At 43.1% G+C, this 14,721-nt stretch overlaps 1 protein-coding gene and 1 long non-coding RNA gene across 2 annotated transcripts in view; one reads left to right on the plus strand and one right to left on the minus strand.

Moving 5' to 3' along the window:
* The window catches only part of Rsu1 (Ras suppressor protein 1), a 166,312-nt gene that overhangs the window by 25,258 nt on the left and 126,333 nt on the right, over positions 1-14,721 (minus strand). The gene's annotated exons all lie outside the window — the stretch shown is intronic.
* LOC125367352 lies at positions 1,211-2,765 on the plus strand. The gene is made up of 3 exons (XR_007214052.1): positions 1,211-2,499; positions 2,590-2,595; positions 2,649-2,765. It is a non-coding gene; the product is annotated as an uncharacterized LOC125367352 (long non-coding RNA).

The following is a 14,721-nucleotide window of genomic DNA, read 5'->3' on the forward strand; positions in this document are numbered from 1 at the left end:
ATAGGAGAAATAAAGTCTACGCGAAGAGGTCTTTCAGTTGTCCAGCTTCCCATGCATTCGGGATGCAGTCATGGCTCCCCGCCACACAGCCCAGCCAATCCTCACAGGCCTCATCACTGACCCCAGCATTCACGTCATCACCAAGAGACAGACAAGTATGCTCTTGGGCCCAGCACATGGTCTACTGCGGAGCCTGCCTGGATATGCAGAGTGCCCCCAAACTCCAGCACACACAGCAACTATGAGGGTCCTGAGCATGTAGAGGTTCTGATCAGGGGTATGAGTGGGCCCCCTGATTCTGCCTGTCAGACAAGCTACTAGGTAGAGAGGGCACTGCTGGTTTCCACGTGTTTACAATTCTTGCTTGGCCCTTACCTACCTTCCTCCTCTCAGCAGAGACTCCCTGCCCATCTCTATCCCCATCCGGCAGAGTGCAACTACTGCACACACCTCATCACCAGAATTAGGCCAGACACAGGCTGTGGGATCTTCACACACACACACACACACACACACACACACACACACACACACACACAGAGAACAGAGCTTCCCTCTCTGGCTCATGAGAGAGACAGAATCGAGGTCAGTGAACTGCTGCATAGTAAGAATTCAAATTACTAAGCAAAAGTTGGATAACATGAAAAGAGAAGTGGAGTTCAGTAAGTATTAATTCCCTTCAAGTTCCTGTTTGGCTTATCTTGTATTCTTATCCTAGAAGCAAGAAAAAAGATCCAGAAATTCAAACTCAGTGTCAGTGGAGAGAAATTTCAGGGACTTTTCAGTGACTCTTTAAGAACAGCCCTGCCTGTCCTGCTGTAGGATGACCTTTGATGAGTCTTTGCTTCTGTAAATTTTCCCTGGAAATGGTCCTGTGCTGAGAACAGAGCATGGCTCTCAGAAGGAGAGATCTGTCAGGCGTCAGTGGGTCACACTTAAGAATCTAAGCTACTCAGGTGGCTGAGATCTGAGGTTCCAGGTTTGAAGCCAGCTCAGGAAAGACAAATCCACAAGACTTTTTGGCTCCAATTACCCAGCAGGAAGCTAGAAGTAAGAGGTGTGGCTCAAGTGGTAGAGACCACTGTAAAAGCTAAACAAGAGCATGAGGTCCTGAGTTCAAGCTACAATATTGGCACGTACGTGCACGTGCACGTGCACACACACACACACACTTTCACTCACATAAGGACCCACTGCTCTGCCACACCCCAAGTCAATGTAAAGAGAACGTTATGTTTCTGCCAAACAAACTTACTTGATGAATGATGACGAACATGCCACAAAACACAGCTTTGATATGGTGGTTTTATGCTATCCAACTTAACAAAAAATTATAAATTGTTTAACTTTGAGAGAAAAAACTTCTACTTGGGGGGAAAACATGGAATATCATCCCCTCCCAAAGAGTTTATAGGTGCATTTATTTATGTGTTCATTAAATTCATCCTAGAATATATGCTGCTGGTGAGCGCCAGCCCAATGACATACCCTATAGGAAATGACTAGGAAGCTCTCTGTTCTTTCCTCTCATTTTTCTGCTTTCTCCACCAATATCAATTCTCTTCCTGCTTTCTTTTTAATTGCACAGTAGATCAAGGGGTGTGCTGGCTTCCTCCTGTTTGTCCCAATGGGAAGCTGTGACAGGGACCCAGTCTTGCTTGCGTCATAGAGCTCCACACCGCCTCTGCTGACCTTCATCTCCACAGTGTAGCCACTGATGGGAAGAAATGAGCTGAACCTGAAGCTAGCATCGGCACAGAGACCCCCACTCCAGCCCTGTGTGAGCCACACAGGGCTGCTCATTGCATGAGCCCACACGACAGGTGCATTTCAGGATCCCTTCTATAGTGGTCATGATCCATTGAACTGACAATAATGCCTCCTGAGTAGAACTTGCTAGAAAGATTTCTGAGACATTGTATGTCATTTAAATTAGAGAATCAAATTAAGATATTCTGAGAACACCTCCCTAAATGCCTAAATGTCACCTTATCTTTAATATAAATGCTCTTTTTTTAAAATTTGTGTTAAACTATCCCAAATTCAATCCTTTTTTTTTTTTTAACCTGGAAATACTAATTAACCACTTTCTAGAATCCCTTTTCCTACGCCACAGGTTGAGTAGATTTAACTGAGATCACAGATAACTCAGCAGAAATCAAAGGGCACTATTTTCTATTTCTTTTTCTTTCTTACTATATAGGTTTTTTTTGTTTTGTTTTTACCACTGACAACAAAACATTCACACACCTCGGATTCAGAGTCCCTGTGGTTCCATGCATAATTAGCATCCAACTGTCTGCCAGCAAATAATTTCTGATGGTTAATTGGACCCTCGCAAATAGGAGGAACAGAGAAGGCTGTGGCAAGACCACTGTCAGAGCCACGGCTGGTGGCCTGCGAAGAGCAGGTAGCACTCAGGGCACAGTGGTGGCTTGAGACATGAACCAGCCCAGGGTGTATGGGTGGCTCAGAGAGTATGCCAGCCCAATGTTCAGTGTGTGTGTGTGTGTGTGTGTGTGTGTGTGTGTGCGCGCGCGCGCGTGTACATGCATTTCAATAAATCTTCACAGTAAGAAGAAAACATAGCAGGAAGTTTTTACTATGCGAAATCATGACTGAGGAAAAAAAAAAAAAACAGTTCTGAGAGAGAATCCCTACTTGTACCCTAGAAGGCCCTTGACTTCCAGGTGTCCCACCAGAAAACAGTCATTCCATCATTAAGCTCTCAAGCCAGAAAGCCAGAGAGGAATTTGGCTGGTAGTACAAGTCAGGCCCTCCTTGTCCTCTGTTCCAACGCCAGCTTCACCCTGCCTCTTCCATTTCACTTAGTTATGACACACTGAGCCCAGAACTCCTGCCCTCACCTGACATTTGTGACCCCCAAGAATGTAAGCTTCCCGTTTCCACCCTACCTGAGCCCCTGCAATGGGCATAGACAGCCCAGCACTAAGCGGGCACCCCCGAACACCATTTTCCAATTTGGATTGATTTATGTCAAAGGGATGGGGGTGAAGGACTGAAGCGATGTTTGGGGCAAATGTGACAGGGTGGATGTTTCTAGAATCTGTCCAGAGGAGCAGTGGAGCTCATCTAATTAGCTCCTGGTTCCATGGACAAGCTCATCTGAGTCCTTTCTCAGCATGGTCCTACCCTGGAAAGGGGTAGGTGGGTAATTAATCACCACTTATGTCTGTCATACTCCCATTACATATCAAAAATGTGCATGATGTTAGATATCATTAAAAATGCCTCTGATTTTCTTTCCCAACAATTTCTCTTTGTCTCGCTACTACACACACATCACAAGCCAAACAAAACTCCTACCAAACAATAAACACGACAGCAGCATTGGAACCTTCCATCAACCACCGAAAAATAAATAGATTGCTTTCTGAAACTGTCTGAATAAAGCTATAGAAAATACAAAGCCTTTACAAACTCTCTGATCTGACTCCACTCAGTCTCCCTTTTTTCACTTGAAGGTAGTATACACACTGTAGGTTTTATTAGAAGTAAGCTGGAAGTGTCTTTTAAACAAATAAACCTGAGAGTTGTTCTTTTTTTTTTTAAAGAAGCTATATTTTATTTTATTTTTTGGTGCCAATCCTGGGGTTTGAAGTCAGGCCTAGGCACTGTCCCTGAGCTTATTTGCTCAAGGTTATCACTCTACCACTTGAGCCACAGCTCCAATACTGTCTTTTTGTGTGTGTGTGTGTGTGTGTGGTGAATTGGAGAGTCCCATGGAATTTCCCATCTTGGTTGGCTTTGAACTGCGATTTTTATATCTCAACTTTCTGAATGGCTAGGATTACAGGTGTGAGCCACTGGTACCCGGCAACATAAGCTATTTTGGGGGGGCAGGCATCCCCATTCTGTGAGGCCAATGGGGGTTTCAAACAAGAGAATAATTCTTCTATGACATCAAAGCACATCAGCCAAGCCCCCATCAACTGATTTTCAATAGGTCCTGCCTATCACAAACCACTCAGTTCCACTCACACTTGAAGAACGCAATGCCAAATAGAAGAGAAAATTGCAACTCTGCTTAGGAAATTACAACTCCTAGGCTGGGAATGTGGCTTAGTGGTAGAGTGCTTGCCTAGCATGCATGAAGCCCTGGGTTCGAGTCCTCAGTACCACATAGACAGAAAAAGCTGGAAGTGGTGCTATGGCTCAAGTGGTAGAGTGCTAGCCTTGAGCAAAAGATGCTCAGGGGGTGCCCAGGACCTGAGTTCCAGCCCCAATATTGGCAAAAAAAAAAGAAAGAAAAAGTAGTTATAACTCCTAAAGTTTCCTAGATATGTGCTAATAATACAACCAGAGCAAAAAACTGCCAACTATGTTGGCTAGCAAAATACAGCAGTACTGATTGTTGATGAGAGTTTCTCAACCCAGTCACCAAAAACAAACTTGACTCGTCTACAGTATATAACAGCAGCTCCAGCCTCTCCTCACTTTATCATCATCACTCCTACAACAGTGGTGGCAATCATAATGTCTCTAAAGTGCCAAATTCCACCTGATGGGTGAAACTGCCCTGCTTGGAAATCCTTCAAGTGATAAATCAATAGGCTTTGGATAGTTATGAAGCATAGCCACAAAGTATGAGAAAAAAGCTATCTTTAGCCAGGCCTCATGCCTATAATCTTAGCTACTCAGGAGGCTGAGATCTAAGGATCGTGGTTCAAAGCCAGCCTGGGCATCAGGAAAACCCAGGAGACTCTTATCTCTAATTAACCACCAAAGAGCCAGAACTAGAGCTGTTGTTCAAATGGTAGAGCACAAAAGGCCAGGGACAGTGCTCAGGCCCTGAGTTCAAGCCTTACAAACATCAACACCAACAAAAAAGTTATTTTTCTAGTTACCTTTAAATGATATAAGTCAAAGCCTCTTAGGATATGACAGTCCCCTGGTGGAGAATAATGTTTCTTTATGCCCCCAAGACAGAGAGGAAACAATGCTTATAATATCTATCTGTCACTCATTCTTATCTGGCGAGAGAAACAAACACAACCAGAGCCACTATTCTCATGCTTGCTGTGGGTATGTTTTTCTTTCTCAAGACTTTCCTGTGGTCATGGAGAAGGTGGCACATCAATGGTGTGGTGGAACTGTACCCTCGGGGAACACTGTGACACATCTAAGGCCCTACAGTAAATTTGCTGTGGTAGTGAGTCCTAGATTACTGCAGGTATTTCAGGCAGAGACTGAATGGTATCTGGGTCAGGGCCGCGGTGGAAGGGACTCTACATGGGACAAAAGTTGGTGTGATTGACCACTAACATCTCAACTCCAAGATCCCAGAGGCCTATGTACTTTCCTCTACAATCACACACTGCAGAATCCCTTACCAAAAGCCAGGGCAAGCAGAACACATTCTTCTCCTGGGTGGCAGAGCTGCATAGCCCCCGGCTCTGGAGGGTGACTGAAAGCAATTGGACATCTACCCCCACCACCGATCAACACCTGGTTCAGGGCTATCTCCAACTGGCTTTTCCCCTCCCCACTCCTAATTCTCATTAGCCTGAAAGACAAATTACAGCACTTTGAGATCTCACACTGCTGTTCAATCTGTCTTTTTTAGCAGCCTCTATTTATCAGGTGGTTTCAACCGAGTGAACAGTTGATTCCTCAGTTTTTGCCCAACTGTGTACCCTTCGCCATGCAGTGCTGACTGAAGTATGGTAACAGGAACCCAGAAAGTCAACACAGGGAAACTGCCAGCCACATATGATTTAAATCCACTTACAGGCAAGATCTAGAATAAAATGGCAACGTGGCAATTGCTCCTATCTACTGGAAGAAAATGGACAAGTTTCTTTTGCTTTTGGCTGGAGAGAGCACAAGTGAGCAAAACACTTGCTTAGTAGTTCTGCAAAAGTAACAGAGGCAGGTGTTTCAATGCCTTGGTTTCAAAACAAGCCACAGCAATCCGAACAGTCGATGGGTGAGGGTTTTTTTTTTCTTACACCATCCACTTGCATCTCCCAGTATTTATTGCAATTAAAACAGCTGGCAGTGATTCCTACATATACATTTTAAATAATTTAAGTAACATTCTGTATCACTTTATAGTGGGAGGGTTTTTTTTGGTAAAGATTTTCACACATTACTATGTACATAGTGTAAGCCTAGATTTCTAGATGTTCTAAATTTCCTTACTGTGTCCATTACATTAAATGTTGCTCAACTCCCATAGAAGAAAAAATGTTCAGACATGTGGCTTTTAGTCTGTATATTGCCATGTGGCAGAATACCATCCAAAACTGAAGTAGGCAGGACATGGATGTCACCTTGCAGATGATTTGGTTTCCTTCTTTCATGTTTTCTCTGGAGAAATCGCGTGTACAGTAGTGTGGTTCTGTGATCTAGCTGGGTGTGGCAGTGCACGTCCTCATCACTTGGGAGGTGGAGATCAGAGAGGATCTCGGTTTGAAGCCAACAAGGGCATAGTGGCCTGTGTCTGTTATCCCACCTAGGCAGGGGTGGTAAGGTGGTGGGAAGCACCATGGCTGAACAAAGTGCAAGTTATCTTCAGCAACCCAAGTGAGCCGATTATAGCCCAGGCTAGTACAAGGGGGAAAAGACAGGGCTACCTTGAAAACAAATAACTGAAAAAAAAAAGGGGGTGGTGGAGATGTGGCTCAACTGGTAGTACATCTACCAGGTACAGAGTCCTGAGTTCAATCCCCATCAACACAAGGAAGAGGAGAAGGAAGTGGAAGAGAAAGAGGAGGAGGAGGAAGAAGGAAGGAGGAGGAGGAAGAAGAGGAAGAGGAAGAAAAGAGGAGGAAGAGGAAGAAGGGAAAGAAGAAGAGGAGGAAGAGGATGAGGAGAAGGAGAAGGGGGAGAAGGGGGAGGAGGAGGAGGAGGAGGGGGGGGAGGAGGGGGAGGAAGAGGAGGAGGAGGAGGAAGAGAAGGAGGGGAGGAGGAAGAGGAATTGTTGTTCTGTGACCTAAGATTTCTTACATTCTGTGACTTGCAAAGACCAAGTCAAGGCTATGCATTTCTATCTCACTGCACTTTCCACTTATTATGAGAAAACTGGCAATTTCTTACCAAGTTAAATATATGTCTATGACCTAGTGATTCTACTTGTAGGAATTTACCCAGGGTGAATGAAAATGTATGTCCTTTCAAGGAATGTTCACAGCAGTAGTATTTATAATAGTCTCCAATTGTAACCATCATTCATGCCCAACAGCTGGTGAATGGAAAAACACCTGTGCAATGCTTAACAATGGAACTGACAGTACTTTTGAGGATATTTTGGTTAGATTCTCCTTAGACAGCAACATGAAAGAAATTCTCTTAAAACTATCATTAGTAGTCACCAACTTTTAATCCTGGCCATCTTACCTCATTTCTCAGGTCCTTTTCTGTCTTTGCTTGCTGGCTATTTTATGTCCTTTTTTTTTTTTTACCTTAAACTGCCAGTACTATAATATTTCCTTCTCTAGCCTCCATGTTGGAGGTTGGTATGAGCAACAATGAAGAGAACTTCTACTCTGTCCAAACACTAAACTGTGAACTAAACTGTGTAAGCACCATACCTTCTGCTTTCTCTTCTTTCGCTCTGGCAGATCTCCTTGGGCCAATCACAGAATCTCTACTTGCATTCAGGATCCAAGCCCTTATCCAAGTATTTGCCTACAGTCCTGGCTACTTGGGAGGTTGAGGCGAGAGAGGGTCATTTGAACTCGGGAATTTGAAGCTAGTTAGGGCCACATAAGGAGAACTAGTCTAAAAAACAAAAAAAGATTGAAAATCTCTCATCACCTACTCAAAGATATGAAAGCAGCAACTGTCCCTTCCCCTTCATTCATCATCCATTTTCCATTCCCCTCATCTAGGCATTCACATACACATAAAGTACACTATATCAATGCCATCTTGAAAACATCATTCTTTGACCCACCCTCCTCTTCCAGCTGTTGCTATTTCAGTCTTCAGCTGGAGCAAATTTAAGGATTTATCTAGGATTCCAACTCAGTGGTCAGCTCCTTTACCTCCTTGACCTTGATGAAAGCTCTTCAACCCTTAACTCTAAAGGCCAGCTCTCCATCTCCTCTCACGGTAGCCATCAACAATAACTGGCCAACCTGGACATGTCCATCATCTGGAGGTAACTGAATCCTACTCACTTCTGGAATACCACATTCTCTTGGTTTTCTTCACGAGCAGCTGCTCCTTTTCTATTTCTTATACAAATCTCCCTCATGTTGATCGTGCCTTGGGGCTGAATGTCTGCAAGTTTTCTCTTCTCTAACTCACTCCCTAGAAGATCTGGTCCAGACTCATGATGATCAACCAACACATCACTATCTGCTGCCAAGATCTCCACACTGCCTCCAGACTCCTCTAGCCACCTGCCCACAGCTCACCCTTCACCATTCCCAGCTGCCCCCTCCTTCAAATCTGTTCCACTCCCAGGATGCTCCTTTTTAGCAAGGCCTACTTCATTCTCCAAGTGGCTCAGCAAAGTCATCCCTGACTCTTCTCCTTCTCTCCCATCCCACATGAAACTCACGAGGGGAGGGGGGTGCAGTGAATTCTGCTAGAGTTGTCTTCAAATAAATACCTGGCATTTTACAAGGTCTCCTTTCCACTGCTGCCACTTCATCTCTTCTGTAGGTGACTGCAACTCTCTCTGGGTTGCTTTCTCTGCTTCCTTGTACACTTCCTCTGTGTGTGTGTTGGTCCTGGGCTTTGAACTCAGGGTGTAGGTGCTGTCCCTGAACTTCTTTGCTCAAGGCTAGTGTCTTACCACAACTGCTCTTCCAGCATTTTGGGGGGTTAATTGGGGATAAATGTCTGTATAACCTTTAGGACATGAGGACTTCTTGAACCACTGTAAGTAAGTTATCAACTCCCTGCTCCCACTCTCACTAGCAAGTATCTAACACAATAGATACTCATTCTCTGTCCATCTCTTTCGTGATGAAGGAAGTAGACTTGTATTTCCTGTTGTTTTAGTGAATGGTGAGTAATAGGTAAATGATAAAGGAATACTATTCTTTGTATTGAACAGAGCCTCTCTTTTTCTTTTTCTCATTCTTCAGTGATGGAGATGGAATTCAGAGCCTCAAGTATTCTAGTTCGCTAAGATGCTCTAACACTGAGTTACATCCTTAGCCTTGTATTTCCAGACATATTGCATTTTCAACCAATTAGCTCACTAAGACCACTGAACCCTTATTTCTCCAAGATTCAATCATTGGAATTGAATCAAACCACAAAAAAGCCCAACCTTGTCTTCACAAGCAATCAAAATTGTCTTTATGGCTGGGCATTAATGGCTCATACCTGTAATTCTAGCTACTGAGGAAACTGAGATCTTAGGATTGTGGTTCAAAGCCAGCCTGGGCAAGAAACTCTGAGAGTCTTCTCTCCAATAAATTAATCAGAAAAAGCCAGAAGTAGTGGTATAGCTCAAGTGGTAGAAAGTTAAGTGTTGAGCATAAAGAGGCTCAGGGGAAGCACCTAGGCCCTGAGTTCAAGCCCCAGGACCAGAAAAAAAATGCCTTTATGATGGTGGCCCATGCCTATAATCTTAGTAACTTAGGAGGCTGAGATCTGAAGATAGTAGTTCAAAGCCAGTCCATGTAGGACAGTTTATGAGACTCTTGGCTCCAGTTACCCAAAAGCTAGAAGAGAAGCTGTGGCTCTCTAGCCACAGAGTGCTAGCCTTGAGCACAAAAGCTCAAGGGGGCAGCACCCAGGACCTGAGTTCAAGACCTAGGACTGACATGAACACACAAGTGTCTATGGTACATGATGTTGTTTGTTAATTCGTAAAGGTGTAAGGATACCCTCTGTCACCATGAAGTAAAGAGAAGGAATGAGCAGGCTGTAGCTGAGGAGGTTTCCTATTATGTGTGACGTCAACAGACCTGTACAGCTGGGGTTGCCTTGGGCCTCTCCTCACCACCTCCCTACTTAAAGCTGAGACTAATCTAGAATGTGGAAGTCTTGTAGCATCACTCAGGTAATGATGGGGCTGAAGTAAATACAAAAAAAACCCAGCTGGTCCTGGCATTATCTAACTGATATCAGACATTTAGAAGATGCCATAAACAACCAGCACAGCAACTGAAACTTACAACTCAAGTTAGCTACAGGCTACTGACAATTTTTTGCAACTAAGAGTATGAATCCTCAAAGAGAAAGTGATTGTTCCCAGCAAAGAGAAGCGAAGGATAGGAAGGAAAGATTAAGGAACACTCAGAACAGACTCAACACCCTCAAACCAAACACTTAGGGATTTTAGCACACTGACTCTTTCATTCTCTGTTCCAAGAAAAGATCAAAGGAGGAAAACAATCCTCACAATCCGTTACATTTTTATGGTACACTATAGCTTGTGAACATTCATTCTGACACAAGTTTATGGTAGATAGAAAAGTGTAACTATATGCTTTTAAAATATACTTTGGAAAAAAATGACACAATCCCACAAAAAATAAAATATACTTTGTATAGTTTGATTTATATTCTATAGAGAAATAAATGAAGGCCAGAGTCTCTTCCCCACAGGGTTCTATGGTTAGTTAAGTTTAGGAAATACTGAAGACTGGACCCTTAACCTGGAGAACTCTCAGGTACACTGTCATATCAGAAAGACTTTCATCAAGGTTCAAGCTCTGTGAAATTCTTCTCCCCTTTCCTTCCCTTCCCTTCCTTTTCTTTCCCTTTCCCCCACTTGCCTTCTCTTCCCCCACTTCCTTTCCCTTCCCTTCTCTCCCCTCCTCTCCACTTCCTTTTCTCTCCCTCCCTCTTCCCTTCCCCTTCTTGGCTTTCTACCTATCAGCCTCCTTGAATCTTATGCAGATCATCCTAGCATGAGGATTCTCCAATCTCACATCATGGCCTCAAAATACTTCGCAGTGCTGAAACCCCAGCAGATTCATGATTAAAATAAAATCTTGGTGAAAATGACAAGCATGAACTTGCACAGAGCTCACTGCACAGAAGCCAACTTGGAGCATTGCTTTCCTTTCCACTCAACAAGGCCTTGGTTGTTCTCCTGGGGGCGGGGGTAGGGTGGCATCAGAGAGGGACCAGGACTGTATATTCCCTGAAATCTTAATGGATAACCAAAGGCGAGGATGGACAGGGGCTTTACAAACCCTAAGCTAAAGGATGACACACATGTCATTAAAATAAACACAGCTCAATCCGGTCCACGTAATACATCCAGACGTACACTGAGGCCTGGCAGAATGGGGAGGGAGGAGGGAAGTGACGAAGAGAATAACCTACAATACAGCAAACCGTATGGCTTTCACATCTTGAAAAGAATGGCTGTGGACTCCACCAGACAAATCATGCTTATTAAATATGTGTGAAATTATTGTGACTCATCTTCCATCCTGTTTTTTTAAAATGACTTCGTAAAAATCCAGGCTTGGCACCACCAGAAATAATACAGCACAGTGTAAAATGATCTCATTATTATAAGGAGGCTTTCATGCAGAAACAATTTTGGATAATTCTTTGGTTGGGATCCTGCAGGACTTTGTTCCTCTTGATGAGTGGTAATATATAGGGTAAATTATTTCTTTGATATCATGCAAATAGAATGTCTGAACTCATTATGTATAAATTATTAAGTTACAGAACACCATTGCTAATAAAAGTGTGGCCACAATAAGAAGTGTGATTAAAATCATACACGACTCTGACCTATTAAGCAATAATGTATTAGTCTATAAAGCTGTAAGCAGCTTATCCAGTTACTATAATTAAAATATGCTTCATCACTAATTGCCTTACCAACCCTTAAATTTCCCAGAAAGGATTTTCAGAGGAGGGCAAAACCATCCATCTTACTATATGTCTTCAAGTACTGGTTAACTGAGAAAACTCTTGCAATAAAAACTTTTCTAAATCTCTGTTCTAATGCAATCGTATTGATTAGTAATAAACAAATAGCTGGCCAAATATTTTGGTAAAATTAATGTGTCTAAAGGCAGAAACCACTGCATGGATGGAAATGGGAAGGAATAACAATGTTTCACATATTTCTGCCAACCTATTAACTAATACAGCAAAGGAGATCCTTGATGTGTCATTTGCTGACTGATGAGCACTCAGCTCTGAGACTCAGAGCACGACATTTTATTGCCAAAGACATTCTCATCTGCAGTCAAATCACCAGGGAAACACTTTGTCAAACAACTTCATCCTGCATGGGGACTTGGTGACAGTATTGGCATCCTAAGAATTTGTTCGGGTTTTTCCTATTGCATCTGTCTGTGTCTGCAAATATTTATAGCAACACTGCAATTCATGCAGGTCCCCTGCATGAAGCAACCTAGAAACTACCCAGCCAGCTTGTGTTTTATCTCACCAGTGAGTTGAGAATAAGTGCTCAGAAGTTGTAGGCTTTTAATATAAATGAGACAATATATTTTAGAAAGGTTCAATATCTCTTGCTCCAACACACACACACACACACACACACACACACACACACACTTCATATGAACAGAAATTCATATAGCAAGCATAGGGGAATTTTTTATAAAGATGGGCCAAAGCTTCCTTGTGGCACTCAAAGCTTTTTCTTTGTTTCCCTGACTGGAACTAGAAAGGAACATTCATAGAAAGGAAGAGAAGACAGAGAAAGAGCAAGTTGGGGAATGAGAGAAGAGAAAATAAAATGCATCCATGCTGGACTCTGAACACTATGACTATTAATTCTCTGTATTTATTGTGAACTCACCTCACCATCAGAAACAACAGCCCTTGACAATGTGCTCTTTTTGCCTGCCTAAAGGTGTCAAACTCTCATTTCTAAATAATCAGTTTTTCTTCTTTCTTTTTTCAGTGTACTGAGGCTTGAACTCAGGGGTTTGCCCTTGCTGGAGATACACTCTAATTGAGCCACACCCTCTTAGACCTTTTGACCTTTTTTTTTTTTTAATACAGTCTCCCACTTTTTCCTGTCCATCCTTAGACTATGATCCTCCTATCCAGCCTCCCAAGTAGCTAGGATTAAAGTGTGAACTGCTGCATCTGGCCTACGCTGTTTGCCTTAATAACTTTCTTCACTTCTTTACCCCTGTGGTCTAAACTCCTACCATCTCTCACCTAGGCCCTTGAAATTTCCATTCGATTGGTCCCTTCACTCTGCTGAGTCTAACATATGGTCTCATGTGAACTTTTTAAGCAGCAAATCTGCTCCTTCATTCTTGGCCACTAATGGAGAAAACCTGGCTCCTGGACTTCGAATGAGGTAGCTTCGGTGTGGCATTCTGACTCCAGCACTGTCAGCTGCTTCCACAGGCCTTGCAATCTGCTGCCACAGGATCTTTGCATGTGTGCATTCTTTTTTGGAAACACTTCTCTGGCACACCCACCCTTAATTCCTTCATCTGATTAGCTCCTGCAACCCTGTCCAGCTTCATTGAGCCCCCATGTCCCTTGTAACCAACTGCCACAGCTGACTCTTTCTCAAAATGGGTGCAGTTTACCTGAGGTCTGTTTGGAAGACCCCTGATGGGGAGTGTCTTCCTGATACTCTTGACTGATCACCTCCAGCTCTCTCCTGGTGAGGAGACTCCATGTAGTCCAAGAGCCTGGATAATTGTTCAATTGCTCCTACCTGGCCATGTGCATTCTAGGCACCAACCCAGGCTACAGCGAACTTTGGTACACTTAGCATTTTAGGTGCACACAAACATCCGGTTCCTGATTTCTCTTAGCTATGGATGCCAAGATGGTACAAATCACCAAAGCCTGTCAGAGTACAGTCCGATTTTTATTTCATCCATCATCTCCTATGTACCTGGGGAAGGAGATGAAGATCAATCGTTCGCTGTCTTTAATATGTTTATTAGGAAGCACTGAGAAGTGCAAAGTGTGGGCAGACAGACAGAAGGAAGACAGGGATATAATCACCAATGTCCAGAAAACCAAACTGAAATAACGGAGGGAAGCTAGAGAGGAGGGACATGCTGTCTGTGGAGATTCTGGGAGGGCTGCTTACAGCCAGAAACGGTACTGACCCTGGCTTTCGACCCCAGATGCTAGTTAGCTACAGAAATCTATTATCAGTGATAGAATTGGAGTCTTTATCGGTCATCTTTCACAGACTCAGTCAGGACTGCATGCTAAGGGAAGAGCCATTTTCTTTTGTCTTAAATTCTCTGGTCATTAATTATGCCCCAGATGGCATATGTTCAGATGGTAAGTAAACAAAGCCACATGCTTCCTGGCTTGGAAGGGACACTGGCATCAGCTACATATAATTAGGACATTATTCTTGAAATATAACTTGTACTACTCTTGAAAAGGACTCCGGAAAAAAACAGTATATACTATGTCAAAGTATTATCCTGGAAGATCTTTCCAAAAGACTCATCACTATACTGAGTACAATCCTCATACAGTCTCTATTCTGAATTTACACATAATTCCTGGCCAATCTCAGGACTTCAAGTATTCATGTATCTTTCCCCTTTATATAGTTGGGTATCTTGGCATGTCATTTTATATATCATAAAATTTCATTCTCTTCTTTAAGTAGCAAGCACAAGAAACACACATCTTTTAAGTTGAATTGTTACAGAGGGTGAAAGATTAAAAAGTCCTTAAGGGGAAAGTGTTTATTGCCTAATTGACTTAGCAGACAACAAAAAAGTGGTCAGTGTATAGCAAAGGAATTTATGAAACAGTGCAGCTTTGCGGGCATACTACTTACATGTGGGTAGT

Source organism: Perognathus longimembris, chromosome 18, assembly GCF_023159225.1.
Source record: "Perognathus longimembris pacificus isolate PPM17 chromosome 18, ASM2315922v1, whole genome shotgun sequence".
Lineage (NCBI taxonomy): Eukaryota > Metazoa > Chordata > Mammalia > Rodentia > Heteromyidae > Perognathus > Perognathus longimembris.